General features: G+C 38.5%; 1 pseudogene; it reads right to left on the reverse strand.

Annotated features, from left to right (window-relative positions):
- Positions 1-7,496: 7,496 nt before the first annotated feature.
- The window catches only part of LOC103078107 (ornithine decarboxylase-like), a 49,012-nt pseudogene continuing 33,046 nt past the window's right edge, over positions 7,497-23,462 (reverse strand).

Here is a 23,462-nt window from a genome sequence, read left to right on the forward strand (position 1 = left end):
TTATTTATTCTGCTCTGCAGTAGTTATTTCCACTATTTTATCTTCCAGGTCACTTATCCGTTCTTCTGCCTCAGTTATTCTGCTATTGATCCCAACTAGAGTATTTTTCATTTCATTTATTGTGTTTTTCATCATTGTTTGTTTCATTTTTAGTTCTTCTAGGTCCTTGTTAAATGTTTCTTGCATTTTGTCTATTCTATTTCCAAGATTTTGGATCATCTTTACTATTATTATTCTGAATTATTTTTCAGGTAGACTGCCTATTTCTTCTTCATTTGTTAGGTCTGGTGAGTTTTTATCTTGCTCCTTCGTCTGCTGTGTGTTTTTCTGTCTTCTCATTTTGCTTATCTCACTGTGTTTGGGGTCTCCTTTTTGTAGGCTGCAAGTTCTTAGTTCCTGTTGTTTTTGGTGTCTGTCCCCAGTGGCTAAGGTTGGTTCAGTGGGTTGTGTAGACTTCCTGGTGGAGGGGACTAGTGCCTGTGTTCTGGTGGTTGAGGCTGGATCTTGTCTTTCTGGTGGGCAGGTCCATGTCTGGTGGTCTCTTTTGGAGTGTCTGTGGACTTACTATGATTTTAGGCATCCTCTCTGCTAATGGGTGGGGTTGTTTTCCTGTCTTGCTAGTTGTTTGACATAGGCTGTCCAGCACTGTAGCTTTCTGTTCATTGAGTGAAGCTGGGTTCTGGTGTTGAGATGGAGATCTCTGGGAGATTTTCACCATTTGATATTATGTGGAGCTCGGAGGTCTCTTGTTGACCAGTGTTCTGAAGTTGGCTCTCCCACCTCAGAGGCACAGCACTGACTCCTGGCTGCAGCACCAAGGCCTTTCATCCACATGGCTCAGAATAAAAGGGAGAAAATGTAGAAAGAAAGAATTAGTAGAAGAAGAAAGAAAGAAAGAAAGAGAGAGAGAAAGAAAGGAGGGAAGGAGGAAGGAAGGAAGGAAGGAAGGAGGGAAGGAAGGAAAATATGAAAGAAAGAAAGAAGATAAAGTAAAATAAAGTAAAGTAAGATAAAAGAAAGTTATTAAAATAAAAAATAATTATTAAGAAAAACAAATTAAAGAAAAAAAAACCGGATGGATAGAACCCTAGAACAAATGGTGGAACAAAGCTATACAGACAAAACTCATACAGAAGCATACACATACACATCCACAAAAAGAGCAAAAGGGGAAACAATCATACATCTTGCTCTCAAAGTCCACCTCCTCAATTTGGGATGATTCGTTGTCTATTAATGTATTCCACAGATGCAGGGTACAACAAGTTGATTGTCGAGCTTAAATCCGCTGCTTCTGAGGCTGCTAGGAGAGATTTCCCTTTCACTTCTTTGTTTGCACAGCTCTGGGCATTCAGATTTGGATTTGACCCCGCCTCTGCGTGTAGGTCACTGGAGGGCGTCTGTTCTTCGCTCAGACAGGATGGGGTTAAAGAAGCCCTTGATTCGGGGACTCTGGCTCACTCAGGCAGGGGGGAGGGAGGGGCACGGAGTGCGGGGAGAGCCTGCAGTGGCAGAGGCCAGTGTGACACTGCACCAGCATGAGGCATGCTGTGCGTTCTCCCAGGGAAGTTGTCCCTGGATCCCGTGACCCTGGCAGTGGCCAGCTGCACAGGCTCCCGGGAGGGGAGGTGTGGAGAGTGACCTGGGCTTGCACACAGTCTTCTTAGTGGTGGCAGCAGCAGCCTTAGCATCTCCTGCCCACCTCTGGGGTCCATGCTCGCGCCTGTCTCTGGAGCTCCATTAAGCAGTGCTCTTAATCCCCTCTCCTTGCGCACCAGGAAACAAAGAGGGAAGAAAAAGTCTCTTGCCTCTTCGGCAGGTCCAGACTTTTCCCTGGACTCCCTCCCGGCTAGCTGTGGTGCACTAACCCCTTCAGGCTGTGTTCACGCCACCAACCCCAGACCTCTCTCTGGGATTTGATCGAAGCCTGAGCCTCAGCTCCCAGCCCCCGCCCACCCTGGCGGGTGAGCAGAGAAGCCTCTCGGGCTGGGGAGTGCTGGTCGGCACCAATCCCCCATGTGTGGGGAATCTCTCTGCTTTGCTCTCTGCACCCCTGTTGCTGCGTTCTCCTTTGCAGCTCTGAAGCTTCCCCCCTCTGTCACCCACCGTCTTTGCCCGTGAAGGGGCTTCCTAGTGTGTGGAAACCTTTCCTCCTTCACAGCTCCCTCCCACTGGTGCAGTTCTTGTCCCTATTCTTTGTCTTTGTTTTTTCTTTTTTCTTTTGTCCTACCCAGGTATGTGGGGAGTTTCTTGCCTTTTGGGAGGTCTGAGGTCTTCTGCCAGCATTCAGTCGGTGTTCTATAGGAGCAGTTCCATGTGTAGATGTACTTCTGATGTATCTGTGGGGAGGAAGGTGATCTCTGCGTCTTACTCTTCCGCCATCTTCCTCAACTCCTTATCGAAATTTTTGATGCACAAAATCTAGGAGCATAATACAACACTTTCTTATGCTACCAACTTTCAGGTGGTTAGTTACACAGCAATTTTTGTATTTAATATTTGTATTTTAATAGAAGAAGTTTCTTCTTGACAATTATCTTTGCCTCTAACTAGTCAACAAAAATTCAACTGTGAAAACTTTTAAAGTATAAAGGCACATATATTTTATTTTGTGTTGTTTGTGATGAGTAGTTGTGGAGTGTTTCTTTTTGGAAATGTTCACAATCAAACAACCTGGATAACTAGGAGTAAGACCATTGCGCTAATGTCAAAGGATGCATATTAACCTCAGCAGCATAGCAGTATAGGAGATATTTTCAGGACACTGTTCTACCAAAAAGATATTTTCAGCTTTTTTATAAGACTACTAGTGAAAAGTAATTACTGTTAATCAATCGGTTCATGTTTCCTAGAATTCTAATGCTACTGATACTATTGGGTCTATTGAAACACATGTAAATAATGATAAAATCCTTGGTAGAGTTTGGAAGTAGACGCTGTTTCTCTTTGTTACTTAATTATCCCTTTATGTAATCCTTCTGGTTTATGTAAATTTCAACTTTATTTCTCCAGATAGTAAATACCTTTCTTTTACCTATTTCAGAGTTAAGCATTTAACATTGCTTCTACTTTAACCTGTATATTTTTAACTCTTGTTTTTTTGAGAGATCTTATAATTGCTTGGAAAGGAAGATAAAAGTGCTATAAACTTACCTTTTTCTTGTTTTAATGACTCAATCCTTCATTATGGAGTATGAGCATACGAAAAAATTTATAAAACTGATATAGTCAAAAGAAATCAAGAGAATGATCAAAATAAACTAATAGAAAGTGAACACCAGATAAATGAAACAATAAGTAAGTAGAATAATATTTGTAAGTAATAAATGTACATATTTTTGGAATTTGAGAAGTTATGCTATCCCTTGAAAACACACAGACGCTCAACTCACTTAAGGACCAGATGCTATAAAACACCACACCATCAGAGAAAAACAAAGTATTATTTATAAGATAAAGCTTTTGTTACTAATATGGAAATAGGACAAAGTAGTAAGACTAAAAAGTTAAACTGAGTCAATAGTCACCATAGAGAGAGAAAAAGAGAGAGAGGGGAATGAAGAGAAAGAAAAGTGGGGGGAAGGAAAGAAGGAAGGGGATAAAAAGAAAAAGAAAGAAAGAAAGAAAGAAAGAAAGAAAGAAAGGGAAAGGGAAAGATAAAGAGAAAGAAAGATGGTACAATGGCTATGGAAAATTGTCAGTTTCTTAAAAAGTTAACATATCTATTTCACCTATCTACTAAAGAGAAAAGAAATCATATGGCTGTACCATAACATGTGCATGAATATCCAGAGAAGCTTTATTTGTAATCATTAAAGCTGGAAATGTCCCAAATGGTCATTGACAGCTATATGTATAAACAATTTGTGAAATATCTATGCAGTGGGATGATATTAAGCAAAAAAATTAATGACTACTGATAAACAGAACAACATAAATATAAGTAAAAATAATTATGCTGAGGAAAATCCAGACAATAAAAGAACACATACAGTGTAATTCCAATTATATAAAAATATAGAAAAGGCAGACTAAAAATTGTGACAGAAAGTAGACCTTCTATGGATGGTTAATATATTCATAATTTTGATTGTGGTCATGTTTCAGTGACATACATACACAAATTTAGACATTCATAGCAAATTATACAGCTAATGTTCATTTTGCTATGTCAATTACACTTCAATAAAATATTAAAAATTAATGTCATAAAGGTTTCTTTTACCAGCAGTTTTAGTAGAAAATGACAAAAAATAGGAAAGGAAATTTTGATTGATAAAAGTAAACGACATCAAGATGGCAGAATAGGAGGACATGGAGTTCACCTCTCCCCATAAGTACATCAATAATATATCTACAAATGAAACAATTCTCTCTCATAAGCCTGGTGAGCACTAACAGAGGGCTTTGGACACCAAAAAGGACAAGAAAAATCCCAACACAACTGGGTATGACAAAAGAAAGAAAAAAGGAAAAGAAGAAATGGGAGAGACCTGCACCCCTGGGGGGAAGCTGAAGGAGAGGAGAAGTTCCCACAACTAAGGAAGCATCCTCACCAGCAAGGAGATGAGCTGGGACAGAAGAGTGTGGCAACAAGTCTGTGGCAGGCAGGACAGAGCAAGACCTATATGGATGGTCCATGCCACAGCCTTGTGCACCCCAGCCCGAGACGTGTGTTTGCTGGTGTGGATGAGGGCTGGTTGCTGGAACGTGTGTGCTCCAGGGCAGCCTTGGGAGCAGAAGCTGGTGGAGGCCCACATGTAGAGTTGGGGTTGAAACTACAGCAGAGCCCCAGGGGCTATGCAGCTAAGGAAAAAATGTTAAAATCTCTCCTCATAGCTGTGGAAACCATGGATTTACACCACCACTGCTGGCTTTGTAAACTCAGTGCCTGCAGGAGAAACAAACTGAAGAGTGCTCCCTCAGCTGAGACAGGTCTGGCTTTAGCACCTGTGCGCTTTCTGAGCACATACACAGGAAGATTGGACGAGGCCAGAATCTGAGCTGCCTCCAAACCTCCCACAGTGGGTCCAGGTACACGATTGCTGCAGTCCTTGGACCTGACCTTGGTGGTTCTGTGCCAGTGGCCTGGTGAAAACAGTGCTTGAGAGACACCAGGGCCAATTGCTGGCATACCCACAGTTAAGGTGGAACTGAGAGCAGTTCCAACAACAGTGTAATTTTTTTGTTTGTGTTTTTTTGGCCATGCCGAGTGCCATGTGGGATCTTAGTTCCCTCACCAGGGAATGAACCCATGTCCCGTGCCATGGAAGTGTGAAGTTTTAACCACTGGACCACCAAGGAAATCCCAACAGTATAATTTGTGAGCCAGCATGATGGGTGAAAAGTGATACAACAGAGTCCACATACAGGTGAACACCTCCAGAGGAGGAAAGCTCAGTGGCTTCTTTCCCAGGGGAAGTGCTCCAATCCTGCCTACTTCACACTGCAGATAAGAAACACAACTCAGAAACAGATTTGGGGGCCTTTACTCCAAAAAACTAGGGAGAAGACCCCACCCCTGACAGGGCAGTAACAACCACAGAGCAAAGGGGAGACCCCACTCAAAATTCATTGCAGGCTCAGGTAACCACATCAGTCACAACTCCTATCAAGGGGATAAAGGCCAGCACACACTGAAGAAAGAGGTAGCAGACATCCATACTAAAAACACCCCTTTCATCGAAAATATTAAACCCACATGGGTTACACAGGGACCTTCCCACATAATATAGCCCTTGAAGACAGCCTGAGTGTCAAGCATTGGGAGGAAGAACCCCCCAGAGCATTTGGCTTTGAAGACCAACAGGACCTGAGTGCAGGAGCTCCACAGGGCTGGGGAAACATAAACACCACTCTTGGAGGGTGTACACAAGACCTCAATTGCACTGAAACACAGCACAAAGAAATACCTCTATAGGAAGTGAGACTAGATATAATTAGGTGCCTTGGGGGTCTACTGGAGAGGTGGGGGTTGGCTGTAGCTCAGTGTGGGGCAAGGACACCGACATTGGAGGTCCCAGAAAATATTGATCAGAGTGAGATCTCCTGGAGGTCCACATTTTGACACCCAGACCCAGCCCCACCCAGCAGCCTACAGGCTCCATAACTGGAATGTCTCAGACCAAACAATCAGCAAGAAAGTAACACAGCCCAACCCATCAGAAGACAGGCTGCCTAAAGTCATCCTGAGCTCACAGTTACCTCAGAACACACTACTTGACGTGGCTTTGCCCATCAGAGGGACAAGACACAGCTATACTTACCAGAGGGCAGGAACCAGGCCCTCCCACCAGGAAGCCAGTACAAGAGCCCAGACAAAAACTCAGCCACCAGGGGGCATACTTACTTACCATAAGTAAGAGATACTATGATTCTGCAGCCTGCGGAAAGGAGACCAAACACAGAAAGTTAGACAAAATGAGACAGCAAGACAAATATGATTCAAACCAAGGAACAAAATAAAAACCTACAAGAACAACTAAATGAAGAGGAGATAGGCAATATACCTGAAAAATAATTCAGAGCAATAATAGTAAAGTTGATCCAAAATCTCAGAAAAAGAAGGGACATCCAGATGAAGACAATACAAGAAATGTTTATTAAGGAGCTAGAAGAGTTTAAGAAGAAATAAACAGAGGGGATCAATACAATAACTGAAATGAAAAATACACTAGAAGGGGGCTTCCCTGGTGGCACAGTGGTTGAGAGTCCGCCTGCCGATGCAGGGGACATGGGTTTGTGCCCCGGTCTGAGAAGATCACACATGCCGCGGAGCGGCTGGGCCCGTGAGCCATGGCCACTGAGCCTGCACTTCCGGAGCCTGTGCTCCGCAACGGGAGAGGCCACAGCGGTGAGAGGCCCGCATACCCTAAAAAAAAAAAAAAAACTGTCAGTAAGAACATACATATTGATAATTACCTTAAATGTAAATGTGTTAAATGCTTTAACCAAAATACATAGACTGGATGAATGGATACAAAAACAAGACTCATATAAATGTTGTCTACAAGAGACCTACTTCAGATCTAGGGACACATACAGACCGAAAGTGAGAGGATATAAAAAGGTGTTCCATGCAAATGCAAACCAAAGGAAAGCTGGAGTAGCAATACTCATATCAAACAAAATAGACTTTTAAAAAAAAAATCATTTCAAGATTACTTATATATTTATTTATTTTAAAACAGATCACAACACTAAGCTTCTGGCCCATTCTGCTAATGCACAAGATACAAATGCTTGCTCAGCAGTTGAAGGGCATGCTTTAGTAGCATGTTTGAAAAGTGAATAAAAATCTATATAAAACAAATATTCAAATAGTTTCCATAGGAACACAGTTAAGTGTGACCCCATCACCTAGTCTTCCACATTGTTGCATCTGTGCCAACACTACTCATATAGACATCTCAAAACTAGCAGTAGTTAAGTTAAATGGTCCCCCCCAAACCCTTAAATCAAGCTAAACTCACAGTTAGCAGCTACAAGAATGGTATCTACACATTAATACAAGCTGAAGCACAGGCTGCTGGGTGACGTTTCATTCCACTCTCTCAAGCACAGGATGTTGTAGTTTTCTTATGACAGGGCCGAAAGTAAGCTCATCACACGAGATGAATTGTGCAGAAGCACAGCAGTAGAGGGCTGCTGTTCACTCAGGCAATACAGCGCCATCTGTCCTGCTGTGGTGGCTTTTATTTAAGCATTATCTTTGTTTACATCTTAAGACTTGTTTTCTTAACATTCCAGAAATGCCAAAGCAGCAACATAAGTTTTTACTGATTATACAAGCAACAATGGGCTTTCTTGAAGACATGCCGAGCTTCGTCTTTGAGCTCAAAAGCAGCACAAGGACATTTCCTTGTGTTCCCATCATTCTGATTATGCTGAGGTCATTTCATGGATCAGCGCCCAAAGTATCCAGGACTGCCTGCAGTCCTGGCTTATTCGCCAGCCCTCGGTTTGCCAAGGGGGGGACTCATGGGTCACGTCTCCTTTCCATGTCCTCAGTCATTCCTCTACACAGGACACAGGCAGAGTGCCAACATCTGGCTCCTCTACTCCGGGTGGGAAGTCATGGTTCTGGATTTTCTGCATCAGTTGCCATGTTGGCCCTGACATCACATAGTAGATCGTTGGTCTCTGGAATCCATTGAAAGTAGAAGCAGCAGTGACAGCAGTGACAGAGCAGAGTGTAAACACCCATGTTTTCAAACAGCATCCAATCACCCACATGCATCTCAGGTAAGTTACAGTGCTCAACAATGCGATCCAGGCCATCACAGGTCGGTCCCCAGATGCTGAATGAATAATACTTCTCATCTGGTTTGGGTCTCTTCTGCAGAAGAGGCTTCACATGTTCATGATCGTAGAGGATGCAGATGAATGATGCATATACTCCATCATTCACATAATACATAAATGTCTGTTCATTCAACTCATCTTCATCATCAGAGCCTGTCTGTTCCTTTAAGATGAGTTTTTGGCAATGATATTAACTGCTAGAGTGAAAACTAAGGTAACACAGTATCTTCCTGGCTCAGGTATGATTCTCACTCCAGAATCTGATGGAAAATACTTGCACAACACCGTGTTGATTACACTGGTGATCTCTTCAAATTTAAGATTTACATCCTCAGATCCAGGAAAGCCACCACCAATATCAAGCAGAAACATGTTGAAACCAACCTCAGCTCCCATGTCAAGGACAGAGTGGGCATCAGAGATGGTCTGCATGAAGGTCTCTGGATCAGTACAACGATGTCCCACATGGTAGCTGACACCAATGACAACAATATCTAGCTCTTTTGCCCATTCCAAAAGAAGCCTGCTGGTTTTGAGCGTGGCACCAAATTTGACACTGAGGTGACAGACTGCTTTGGAATCATCAGTGGCAATCTGAAAAAACAACTTGGCCTTTGGATGTGCCCTGGAAACTTTCACCAACTTGACTTCACTATCAAAAGTCATCATCTGGGGCTTCCCAGGTGGTGCAGTGGTTGGGAGTCCGCCTGCCGATGCAGGGGACGCGGGTTCGTGCCCCGGTCCGGGAGGATCCCACGTGCCGCGGAGCAGCTGGGCCCGTGAGCCATGGCCACTGGGCCTGCGTATCCGGAGCCTGTGCTCCACAGCGGGAGAGGCCACAACAGTGAGAGGCCTGCATACAGCAAAAAAAAAAAAAAAAAAAGTCATCATCTGGACTCCATTATTGGCAGCATATTTAATCTGAGACACTTGTTTACAAGGATTTGCATAGATAATCCTCTCTGGAGACACCCTGAGACTCTGCACCAGCTGGATTTCAGTCTTGCTGGTACAGTCAAATCCTTTCCCAATGGCAGGTATGGTCTTCACTATGGTACTGCTATCATTGCATTTGACTGCATAAAAGGGTGTGACTCGGGCTTCCCTGGTGGCACAGTGGTTGAGAGTCCACCTGCCGATGCAGGAGACACGGGTTCGTGCCCTGGTCCAGGAAGATCTCACATGCTGCAGAAAAGCTGGGCCTGTGAGCCATGGCTGCTGAGCCTGCGCGTCCAGAGCCTGTGCTCCACAATGGGAGAGACCACAACAGTGAGAGGCCCGCGTACCGCAAAAAAAAAAAAAAAGGGGTGTGACTCAAGTAAGAGCTTTAAACCATATCAGATGTTTCTTTACAATGCCTCCCAGGTCCGCAACATAGAAGGCATCCTTATCTTCAGAAGAAGGAACTTCATTAATGTTTTGGTCCAGAATGTCCTTGGCAGTAAAACCTTCATCCAAGAAATGGCAGTCAAACTTCATTACTAAAGTTATTCCTGGTTTCTTGATATATTTTTGAAACAACAAAATGGGAAACTAAGAGATGGAGTTTAAAGAAATTATGCCAGCTTTTCACAAAGGCAATTCTCCAGGAATTCCAAGTCCCACTGAAGATGTGTGTGCCCTCGGTGCAGCAGTGAAAATGTTCTGATAAATGCACAATCTTCTGTCCACCTTAGAGCAAACGGGCACCATGGGTAGGCCCCATGGAGGCGAGATGCCACCACCACCGAGCACTCAGGACCACTGGCCACCCCGCCTCTATCCCTAATGCCCCCATCAACCGCCCTCCCAGCTGCTTGCCACCTTGCTCCCTCTAGCAGAGGACAACCAGCCCAAGGTGACACTGAGTGCTGGCAGAGGGGCAGCAGCAGTGGAAGTGGAGGGAACTGACCAAAAATAGACTTTAAAATAAAGACTGTTACAAGAGAAAAGGAAGGACACTACATAATGATCAAAGGATCAATCCAAGAAATTATAAAAATTATAAATATATATGCACTCAACATAGGAGCACCCAATATATAAGCCAAATGCGAACAGCCATAAAAGGAGAAATAGACAGCAATACAACAATAATGGGGGACTTTAACACCCCACTTACACTAATGGACAGATCACCCAAACAGAAAATCAATAAGGAAACATAGGCTTTAAATAACACATTAGACAAGATGGACTTAACCAATATTTATACAACATTCCATCCGAAATCACTAGAATACACTTTCTTCTTAAGTGTACATGGAACATTTTCCAGGATAGATCACGTCTTGGGCCACAAATCAAGCCTCAGTAAATTTAAGAAAATTGAAATCATATCAAACATCTTTTCTGACCACAATGTAAGGAGATTAGAAATAACTGACAGGAAAAACAAACCTGTAAAAAGCACAAACACATGGAGAATAAACTAAACAACCAATAGATCCCTGAAAAAAATCAAAGAGGAAATCAAAAAATACCTAGAGATAAATGACAATGAAAACACGATGATCAAAACTTATGGAATGCAGCAAAAGCAGTTCTAAGAAGGCTTATACCAATACAAACGTACCTCAGGAAACAAGAAAAATATCAAATAAACAACCTAACCTTACACCTAAAGCAACTAGAGAAAGAAGAACAAACAAAACCCAAAGTTAGTAGAAAGAAAGAAATCATAAAGATCTGAGCAGAAATAAATGAAATAGAGATGAAGAAATCAATAGCAAAGATAAATGAAAGTAAAAGCTGGTTCTTTGAAAAGATAAACAAAATTGATAGACTTTTAGCCAAACTCATCAAATATAAATAAGTAAATAAAAGGAGAGGGCTTAAATCAATAAAATTAGAAATGAAAAAGGAGAAGTTACAATGGACACCACGGAAATAAAAAGGATCATAACAGACTACTACAAACAACTATGCCAATAAAATGGACAATCTAGAAGAAACAAATAAATTCTTAGAAAAGTACAACCTTCCATGACTGAGCCAGGAAGAAATAGAAAATATGAACAGACCAATCAAAAGTACTGAAATTGAAGGTGTGATTTTAAAAATTCAAACAAACAGAAATCCAGGACCAGATGACTTCCAGGTGAATTCTATCAAACATTTAGAGAAGAGTTAACACCTATCCTTCTGAAACTCTTCCAAAAATGTTTCAGAAGAAGGACACTCCCAAGCTCATTCTATGAGGCCACCATCACCCTGATATCAAAACCAAAGATACCATAAAAAAAAGAAAACTATAGGCTGATATAATTGATTAACACAGACACAAAATTCCTCAAGAAAACACTAGCAACCCGAATCCATCAACACATGAAAAGGATCATACATAGTGGGACTTATCACAGGGATGAGAGGATTCTTCAATATAGGCAAATTAATCCATGTGATACCACATTAACAAACTGAAGAATAAAAACCATATGATCATCTCTCTCTAACCAAAACACATGGACTGGATGAATGGATACAAAAACAAGACCTCTATATTTGCTGTCTACCCCTATATTTGCTGTCTTCAGACTTAGGGACACATACAGACTGAAAGTACGGGTATGGTAAAAAGGATTACATGCAAATGGAAATCAAAAGAAAGCTGGAGTAGTGATACTCATATCTGACAAAATAGACTTTAAAATAAAGATTATAAGAGACAAAGAAAGACACTACATAATGATCAAGTGATCAATCCAAGAAGACATAACAATTGTAAATATATATGCACCCAAAATAGGAGCACCTCAATATATAAGGCAAATACTAACTGCTATAAAAGGAGAAATTGACAGTAACACAATAATAGTGGGGGACTTTAATACCCCACTTTCACCAATGGACAGATCATCCAGACAGAAAATCAATAGGAAATGACACATTAGACCAGAGGGCCTTAACTGATATTTATAGAGCATTCCATCCAAAAGCAGCAGAATACACATTCTTTTCATGTGGTACACATGCTGGACCACAAAGTGAGCCTTGATGAATTTAAGAAAATTGAAATCAATATCAAGCATATTTTCCAACAACAACTGCTATATTTAAAATAGAAAACCAACAAGGACCTACAGTGTAGCACAGGGAACTCTGCTCAATATTTTGTAATAACCTAAATGGGAAAATAATTTGAAAAAGAATAGTTACATGTATATGTATAACTGAATCACATTGCTGTACACCTGAAACTAACACATTGTTATCTGACTATATTCCAGTATAAAATATATTTTTTAAATATGATCATCTCAATAAATACAGAAAAACTTTTGACAAAATTCAATGCCGATTCATGATAAAAACTCTCCAGGTAGTGGGTATGGAGGGAACCTACCTAGCCATAATAAGGGACATATATGAAAACCCCATAGCAAACATCATTCTCAATGGTGTAAAGCTGAAAGCATTCTCCCTAAGATCAGGAACAAGCCAAGGAAGTCCACTCTCACCACATTTTTTCAACATATTTTGGGAGTCTTAGACATGACAATCAGAGAAGAAAAAAAAAAAAAATCCAAATTGGAAAAGAAAAAGTAACACTTTCACTGTTTGCATATGACATGATACTATTCTTATAAAATCCTAAAGACACTACCAGAATAGTACTAGTTCTCATGAATGAATTTGGTAAATTTTTAGGATAAAAAATCAGTAAACAAAAATCTCTTGCATTCCTATACACTAACAACAAAAATCAGAAAGAGAAATTAAGGAACAATTGCATTTACCATCACATTAAAAGGAATAAAATACCTAAGAATAAGCCTACCTAAGGAGGCAAAAGACCTGTACTCAGAAAATGATGTTATTGGTCAAATAAATGAAAGATGACACAGACAGATGGAGAGATATGCCATGTTCTTGAATTGGAAGAATCAATATTACCAAAATGACTATATTACCCAAAACAATCTACAGATTCAATGCAATCCCTATCAAATTACCAATGGCATTTTTTTCAGAACTAGAACAAAAAATCTTAAAATTTGTATGGAGACACAAAAGACCCTGAATAGCCAAAGCAATCTTGAGAAAGAAAACTGAAGCTGGAGGAATCAGGCTCCCTGACTTCAGACTATACTGCAAAGCTACAGTAATCTAAACATTAATGTACTGCCTCAAACCAGAAATATAGATCAATGAAACAGGACAGAAAGTCCAGAGATAAACCCACACACCTATGGTCAACTAATCTATGACAAAGGAGGCAAGGGCATAAAATGGAGAAAAGGCAGTCTCTTGAATAAATGATGCTGGGAAAACTGGATGACTACATGTAAAAGAATGAAATTAGAACATTCTCTAACACCATACAGAAAAATAAACTGAAAATGGATTAAAGATCTAAATGTAAGGCTGGATACTGTAAAACTCTTAGAGGAAAACATAGGCAGAACACTCTCTGACATTTATCAAAGGAAGATCTTTTTGGATCCACCTGCTAGAGTAATAAAATAAAAACAAAAATAAACAAATGGGACCTAATTAACCTTAAAAGCTTTTGCACAGTAAAGGAAATCATAAACAAAACAAAAAGACAATCCACAGAATGAGAGAAAATATTTGCAAATGAAGTGACTGACAAGGGATTCATCTCCAAAATATACAAACAACACATGCAGCTCGATTCAAAAAAAACAACCCAATCAGAAAATGGATGGAAGATCTAAATAGACATTTCTCCAAAGAAGACATACAGATGGGCAAAAAGCACATGAAAAGCTCCTACAACACTAATTATTAGAGAAATGTAAATCAAACTACAATGAGGTTTCACCTCAGACCAGTAAGACTGGCCATCATAAAAAAATCTACAAGCAGTAAATGCTGAGGAGAATGTAGAGAGAAAGGAACCCTTTTACACTTTTGATTGGAATGTAAATTGATACAGCCACTATGGAGAATGGTATGGAGGTTCCTTATAAAACTAAAAATAGAACTACTATATGATCCAGAAATCCCACTACTGGGCATTTTCCCTGAGAAACTATACTTCAAAAAGATAAATGCCCCAATGTTCATTGCAGCACTATTTACAATAGCCAGTACCAGGACGCAACCTAAATGTCCATCAAGAGAAGAATGAATAAAGGAGATGTGGTACATCTATACAATGAAATATTACTCAGCCATACAAAAGAACAACATAATGCCATTTGCAGCAACATGGGTGGATCTAGAGATTGTCATATTGAGTGACATAAGTCATACAGAGAAGGATAAATATTATATGATATTACTTATATGTGGAATCTAAAAAAATGGTACAAATGAACTTATTTACAAAACAGAAATAGAGTCACGAATGTAGAAAACAATCTTATGGTTACCATGAGGGAAAGGTGGGGATGGGTAACTTGAGAGTTTTGTGTTGACATATACACACTACTATATTTAAAATAGCTAACTAATAAAAACCTAATGTATAGCACAAAGAACTCTACTCAATAGTTTGTAATGACCTATATGGGAAAAGAATCTAAAACAGAGTGGATATATGTATATGTATAACTGATTGACTTTGCTGCACAGGAGAAACTAACACAACATTTTAAATCAACTATACTCCAATAAGAATTTTTTTTTTTTTAAAGCAAATGACATTCTTGCTTTGCAATTTAGCATAAGTGTTCAGATAGAAATAACCAATTGAATGTCAAGCAGTTTACATTTAAAAGGCCCACAGAAAAGTATATTCTCATGGAAATTTCAAAATTATAAGAATAAAATTATAATCTTGAAAGATTTGAGGAAGAATGTATATAACAATCTGAAAATGAACATTAGATTATCGACAGTTTTCTATAACAAAATATAAAAAAGCCCCAACATTCTAAGAGAAAATGATTGGAACTTTTAATTTAACACTAAAATAGGAATCAATTGTGAAGGCAAATAAATAATATGAAGAATACCAAGAAAATTAAGAACATATGATACATATATAAATAAAATACTCATGTACAACTTAAGTGAAATGAAGTAAATTCCCAGGATTTAGTTATAATGCAATCCTAGAAAGCAACTGGAGCAGAGTGGAGCAGGAGGGTACAGGCCTCCAGAAATTATAGTATAGCATGTTAGAAGGATAATATTGATAAAATAAAGACATTTGTTCATTGTATTATATAAGCAAAAACAAAAAAGAATATTAATAATATCAAGCAAAGAATATTTTAATGAAACAAAATGGGACATGATTTTGATAATAGATGAAATAAAGAATAATTTATTTAAAATTAACTTTTTAGATAATGTCCCTTGAACCATGCAAAAATGAAGGTAATATAGCCATGACAAAGATAATGTAAGTCTATCCCTCAATCTGAGTTATGTATTCAACAATGTTAGCATAGACATAATGTTGTAAATATAATATATTCAAAGATTTTCCATTTTGATGATCAATTTGTCTGCAAAGTATGGGGAATCTAATTATGCCTATAGAGATAAATATTAAATTACTATACTTTGATAATTTAAGAAGTTATTTTATACTTGAATGTAACTGTTCTAATTAATTTACATCCATTCTCTAACATATTCCTTATAACTTCTCCAACATGGGTAGTTGTCTTGACATTACAGATTAGAAAACCAAGAGACAGAAAAGTTATGTAATTTCCTCAAAATAAACGTATTCTAAAATATGTATGTATGTATTTTGAGGGAGAATTTCACTTAGGATTTGAATCCAGGCAATCTAGAAACATACTAATTTAAACTAACAATTGAATTAGCTGAATATAGAAAGTGAGTGATAGTAAGATAAGCATAAGTGAAGTAAACTTTAATTCTCAGAGATAGAAAGACAATCAAAAACATACGTATGAAGAAACAGATATAAATGCATACAACATATATGTATAGAGCAATCACTTAAAGAAGTGAATACTACAAAGAGTTTTCCTTCAGAAAATGCACTGGGAGTTGGGGAATGGTTTCAGAAACTTGTTTTTTACTTTGATATTATGCAATTTTTTTTTTTTTAACATTTGTATATATTGTTTTGGTAATGTGTAAAAACTATATACATTCTTATTATGCCCAAGCATTAGAAACATTTGCAAAGCTTTCTTGAAAATTTGTTTCTAATAACAGGTCTCTTTGCACATACTTAATAGACAAATATGTGCATACACTGAGCATCTAATTACCTTGCAAACAAACCTTGTTATTTCGTAACCTGTAGAATGTATATTATTCTATGCATATCAGGGTATATTCTAAGAAATATTCTAGTCAGGAAATTTCTGAGTTGCTGAAATATTACAGAAAATGTAGATTTAGTACAATTGCCATGCTCACTTGCCTGGTTTCAGAAAGAGTACCTTCTTGATTTTTACTTTTCATAGTTATTATGGTACTTATGCATTCATTAGACTATCTGTAGAAATAGAGGTTGAGTTGTAAAGAAGCAAAACGGTAAATATTCTAAGCTTGGGAATAGAAAGATAAAGAGGAAACAAGTAGGAGATAAAACTTTCTTTAGGTTGAAATGTTTTAAATGGCTCTACAAATTTGCCAGCATGAAGTCTTTTAAGATATGGAAATTTATTAACACTGTGGCTTTTGCCACAAATTACTTTTAGCAGCTTATACATATACACAAAACAGTTAATGGTGTGCAGAATTTCTGCCGTAAATACAAGTCACTTTTGCACAAGATTTAGATTTGACACTATTATGGGAACTTGCTAAGTGACAGAAGTATGCCTATAATTTCATGCTTCTTCTTCATCAAAGCTGTGGCAATACTTCATTGTATTTACTCTAAATTCAAAACACCTTTAAAAGGATATTAAAAATGATTTCTTCTTCCCCATTTTTGCAAAGGTAAGGTTTTAAAAAGAATGAAACTGTATTTGTTTTTTCAGGGACTGTCCAATTTCAAAGATGTGTACTTTATGTCCTCAAAATAATATTGTCATAAAAAGTCCTCTACCCTTCCATCTATTAGGAACAAATAATGGAATATATGAGTTTTCTAGATAGATACAACTAATTAGCTGGATTATATTTGTACAAATGAAGCATAAATATAAGGCAGATGTTTGATTTCAAAATATAGGTCTTTATTTTAATGAGCAGGTCTCCAGCTTTTATAGTCTGTAAGAATGCTCTCTGAAGAGTTTTGCCTCTTCCAATTTCTCCCATCTGTGATGAATGAAAATAAAACTTCTCCAACATTCTCTTATCGGTTGAGTTTCCCTTAAGTTTTACTCTTTTCTTCTGCCTGTCAGTCACTATTCTCTCACATACATTTTTATAACTGCAAAATTAGAAAGGGGAGGTCATTTAACAAAATATTTTAAGGATGTTATGAATTAAAAGTAAATACAATGAAGTATTGGTATAGCATTGATGAAGCATAGGAGTGAAAGTACAATTTTTTCTCTGTCACTTAAATTCTCACAATAATGTTAAAAGACTATCAAAACATGGTTCACATCCTCATTGTCAAGACTTTATCACATTGCCGTTTCTAGTTTCAATGAGAGAAAGTGTGTCTCACCTATCTTGGTCACCATATGTCTACCTAAAACTCAGAAGTGCTTTTGCTAAATAGAAAAGCGATATTGAACATGCCATATCAATGACTAGACTTGCCTCTGCCACCAAATATCTATGAAAACTTTAGCTGTTATCTACAACACTAATTTAATTCTTGCCAAAATGAAGCAGTTCAAATCTGATAATGATCACATCCATGCCCAGGTCTAAGATTTCTAAGTGTTATGTAGACCTCTTCATCAGTTTGGATATAAGTATCTGTGGTCTGGTGACATATAATCTAATGGAAAAATATCTTAACATCTTGCAGCCAGTATGCAATAAATGCTGTATGAACAGGGTAGAAACATTTTCATTAAAGAAGACAAAAGAATGAAAACCTTCCAGAAGTCTCAGTCCATAGGAGTCATATAATATTTCTGGGCAGGAATTATTTTGAAAAGTGCCTGCCTTGGTAGTGGATCAAGTTACTTATGGAGAAACCAGTGTGCTCTGGGCTGACTCATGTTGTGTTGTGTTATAGACCCTGGCTCTGCTCACTGAGAAAAGTCTCCTTGTAGAGTCTGTTGTGTAGACATGTGAGAAGTAAGACTTCACAGCTTTCACAGCAGCTTCCATCTGGTGCAGGTTTGGAGCCCAGGGTTTGCCTTAGAAATGAAACTGGCACTGTGCTTCTCAGGCCAGACTTGTGGTTTCTTTGGCAATGTAAGTCCCTATTTGGCTTTGCATCTGTTTTCATTCAGTCAGTTCTAAGGGCAAGTGAACACATGAAAAGCCTTGTCTAGACAAAGCACTGAATCCTGCTTTGTCTAGTACCAATGTCTTTGTGCTGAGCCCTTTCCTCTCTCTTAATGTTGGCAAATGTGAGGACATCTAAAATTACAGGCTTTGGTGGGATAGTGACATCTAATATTTGATATATAGCTTTGGGCTGCCTCCTATTGTCTGGCAGGCTTATACTGAGACTGCTAGAAAATTCTTGAAGTCTTATCTCCCTTTAAGGCTGCTTCTTCACAGCCACCTGTTTACAATGAGCCTCAGTTAACCTGTCTCTTATGTAATTTGGTAAAAGTCAAAAACAGCAGCCAACACACAGTTACATTTTGAGATTTACAAAATAGTTCTACTAACACTCAGCCTCTTAGTAACAGGGGCAGCCATTGAGAATAACACATAGTTTCATAAAATATTTTACCACAGGCCAACAAATAACTAGAGTCCGTTGCCTTCTGCCATGCATATCATGTCAAGGTCATATATTTTAACTCACTTAAAAAAAAATAAACTTATTTATTTACTTATTTTTGGCTGCATTGGGTCTTCATTTCTGCACATGAGTTTTCTCTAGTTGTGGCGAGCAGGGGCTACTCTTCGTTGCGGTGCATGGGTTTCTCAATACAGTGGCTTCTCTTGTTGTGGAGCACGGTCTCTAGGCACATGGCTTCAGTAGTTGTGGCTCACGGGATCCAGAGCGCAGGCTCAGTAGTTGTGGCACACGGGCTTAGTTGCTCTGCGGCATGTGGGATCTTCCTGGACCAGGGCTCAAACCCGAGTCCCCTGCATTGGCAGGCAGATTCTTAACCACTGCACCACCAGGGAAGCTGCAACTGACTTTTTTTTTTTTTTGAGGTACGAGGGCCTCTCACTGTTGTGGCCTCTCCAGTTGCGGAGCACAGGCTCCAGACGCGCAGGCTCAGCGGCCATGGCTCACGGGCCTAGCCGCTCTGTGGCATGTGGCATCTTCCTGGACCGGGGCATGAACCCGTGTCCCCCGCATCGGCAGGCGGACTCTCAACCACTGCGCCACCAGGCAAGTCCCCAACTGACTTTTGATATCACCTTCTGTATCAGTTCCAAATTCAGAACAATAAATGTAATCAATTTTAATTATTGTAAGTTAGAATATATTTAGTTGTAAAATATAGTGTATTTACAATATTGTTGAAAGGGTTAAAGGAGCAAGATCTAGGCAGGCACTCCACAAATGAATTGTGCTAGACACAATTATACATCAGGTAATGTACCACCTATTAGGCCAACACAAGAGCTGTTGATTTAAGAACTCTTTAACCATTGCAGCTATATAAGAATGGAAAAGTAAAAATAAGAAGCTGACATGTCTACCATTAGGATTGAAATGAAAGATGGATAATGGACACTGTAACAGTGATACAGAGTAAAATGTTCTCCAAAATCTTGCCTAGCAAGCCAAAAACTTGCAAAAAGAAGTAAGAAAATAATCTCTGCATTAATTGTGTCTTCCATATTTTGTGTAAGGGCATCTAGTCAGTAAAAGCCCAATTTGCATGTAGAACTATAGCTACAAAAGTGTTCAGGAAACGTAGCTTTCAAACTAAGTCTCTGTGGTACAGAAAGGCATCCTAAAAGCTATGTGGAAAAGAATATCACAATAATTGCTACGTTATATCTCTTTGGCAGCTTGGAATCCATGCACATCTTTCTATTTAAATGTCAAAAGAGAAATAATAGTAATAAAAATTTCTTTTGGCTAAAATGAATAATTATGTAATATAGATCCAATCTTTTATCAGTGGGATAGATCCATCTCTAAGTAATAGTCAATATTCTTCTAGGTAGCCTACATTATTATTTTATAATATGAAGATAAAATTGTAATTTAACCACTATGAAAATAACCTAGATTATTATTAAATAGGAGGAAAAAGTAAGAGGGGAAAATAGTAATTAATATTTATAGATATATACATAAAAGAGAAATATAATTCATATAGCTACTACAGCCAGGTCCACATGTAAATTTGTTTAGTGTTAGGTATACCATACCACCTAGCTGATGTCATTAGTATCATATGCATTATATATATATATATATATATATATATATATATATATATATACAATATATTTTTTTTTTTTTCCATAAGATGGCTCTGGGAGCACTTAGTTATCTTTAACTTCCTTCAAAACAATTTTTTTAGATTGTATGTGCAGTGTATGGAGAAGGTGCTGTGACTGATCGAACGTGTCAAAAGTGGTTTGCCAAGTTTTGTGCTGGAGATTTCTCATTGGACAATGCTCCATGGTCGTGTAGACCAGTTGAAGTTGATAGCAATCAAATCGAGACATTAACTGAGAACAATCAACATTATACCACTCAGGAGATAGCTAACATACTCAAAATATCCAAATCAAGTGTTGAAAATCATTTGCACCAGCTTGGTTATGTTCATCGCTTTGATGTTTGGGTTCCACATAAGTTAAGTGAAAAAACCTTCTTGACCATATTTCCACATGAGATTTTCTATTTAAACATAATGAAAATGTTCCATTTTTAAAACAAATTGTAATGGGCAATGAAAAGTGGATACTGTACAATAATGTGGAATGGAAGAGATCATGGGGCAAGTGAAATGAACCACCATCAACCACACCAATGGCCAGTCTTCATCCAAAGAAGCTGATGTGTATATGGTGGGATTGAAAGGGAGTCCTCTCTTATGAGCTCCTTCCAGAAAACCAAATGATTAATTCCAATAAGTACTGCTCCCAATTAGACCAACTAAAAACAGCACTCGATGAAAAGCGTCCAGAATTAGTTAACAGAAAATGCACAGTCTTCCATCAGGATAACGCAAGATGGCATGTTTGTTTGATGACCAGGCGAAAACTGTTACAGCTTGTCTGGGAAGTTCTGATTCATCTGTCATATTCACCAGACATTGCACCTTCAGATTTCCATCTATTTTGATCTTTACAAAATTCTCTTACTGGAAAAAAATTTCAATTCCCTGGAAGACTGTAAAATACACCTGAAACAGATCTTTGTTCAAAAATATAAATGTTTTTGGAAGATGGAATTATGAATTTCCCTGAAAAATGGCAGAAGGTAGTGGAACAAAAGGGTGAATACATTATTCAATAAAGTTCTTGGTGAAAATGAAAAATGTGTCTTTTATATTTACTTAAAAACTTAAGGCACTTTTTGGCCAACCCAATAATTTATGTATTATGGCAACTTTCTATCATATGTAAGTAAACAATTGAAAATCTTGAAGAAAGCAGCACCCTTTTCTAGCTCAGGGAAAGACACTCTATGTACTAGGTTATCTCTGATATAAAGTTGTGTCCCAGGGGTATAGCTAAACACCTCTAAGCAGGGTAATTACATTAGATTCTTTTGATTATAGATGGAGCAGTGATTTGTCCTCACTATAGACATTAATTCTGATTATAGATTTGTCTTCTCATCCCAAAACACTTCTTCCAAAATTGTCACCTGTGAACTTACTAAATGCATTCTTTATAATAATTGTATCCTACCCAATGTTGTTTCTAACTAAGGAATTTAATTTACAACTAACTGTAGAAATATAACAATGGTCAATAGAAATAAAACAACTGTCTGTTTCTATCACTGCTAACAAGACTTTGGTTGGTACATAAAATCTCCCTGAATGTGATATGTGGTGTTGAAATAAAAAAAATTCTTAAAATCATGATCATGTTATTTTCTGGTGAGCAAAATGACCCCCTAAAGATATAATAAAATGGTTTTTATTTTATACTACTAAGTTTTGGGGTAGTTTGTTGCACAACAATAAATAACCATGAAGGTATGATGACCCCCAAGATTAGCACTAGTTGTGACATCTTACTTCATCTGGATAGAGTTGATTAAAGTTAAGAGTGCAATTTTTAATCCCCTTCTCTCTATCTCTCTTCTTTCCTTCTCTCCTTCTTCCCTCCCTTCCTTCCTTCCTTTGTTCATTTCTTCCTTCCTTCCTTCCTTCCCTCCCTCCCTCTCTTCTTCCTTCCTTCTTTTCTCCCTTATTTCCTTTCTTCACTTACTTTCTTCCTTCTTTATTCTTTCCTTACTCTCATCTTTCCTCCCTTGCCCCTTCCTTCCTACCTCCCTGTATTCTTTCTGTCTAATATTTCTCAGTCCTGTACTCTGAAGGAGATACATGAAGACTATCAGAGCCACCAATCTTGTTTGCTCGTACTCATTATTAGTTTTATGTTATGTCCTGTTTGACTAGAGTATAGGTAACCTGTACTTAACCCTCCTAAACCTTATTCAATATTTCCCACAGTCTTATTTTAATTAATTAATTAATTGATTTTTGGCTGCATTGGGTCTTCGTTGCTGTGCATGGTCTTTCTCTAGTTGTGGCAAGTGGGAGCTGCTCTTTGTTGCAGTGTGTGGGCTTCTCATTTCAGTGGCTTTCTTGTTGAGCATGGGCTCTAGGCATGCAGGCTTCAGTAGTTGTGGCATGCAGGCTCGTAGTTGTGGCTCAGGAGCTCTAGAGCTCAGGCTCAGTGGTTGTGGCGCACAGGCTTAGCTGCTCTATGGCAAGTGGGATCTTCCGGGACCAGGGCTCGAACCCGTGTCCCCTGCATTGGCATGGAGGATTCTTAACCACTGTGCCACCAGGGAAGTCCTTTCCCACAGTTTTAAAAGTGTCAGTCTTCACTCTGCCATCATTGGGCTAGTCTGGGACCATGAATGAGTAAAAGGAAGGACCTAGGGTCAGCAGCAGAGGTGTACCCTTTCCCTAGTTTATCATATCTACAATGAGTTGCCTTTCTGTGTTACTAATCTGTATTTTACATTCTCTAACACATTCACATAAAGAGTTTACTCCTCCTATAGCTTTTGCCAAAGCAGGAAT

Source organism: Lipotes vexillifer, unplaced genomic scaffold (assembly GCF_000442215.2).
Source record: "Lipotes vexillifer unplaced genomic scaffold, Lipotes_vexillifer_v1.1 scaffold799, whole genome shotgun sequence".
NCBI classification, from domain to species: domain Eukaryota; kingdom Metazoa; phylum Chordata; class Mammalia; order Artiodactyla; family Lipotidae; genus Lipotes; species Lipotes vexillifer.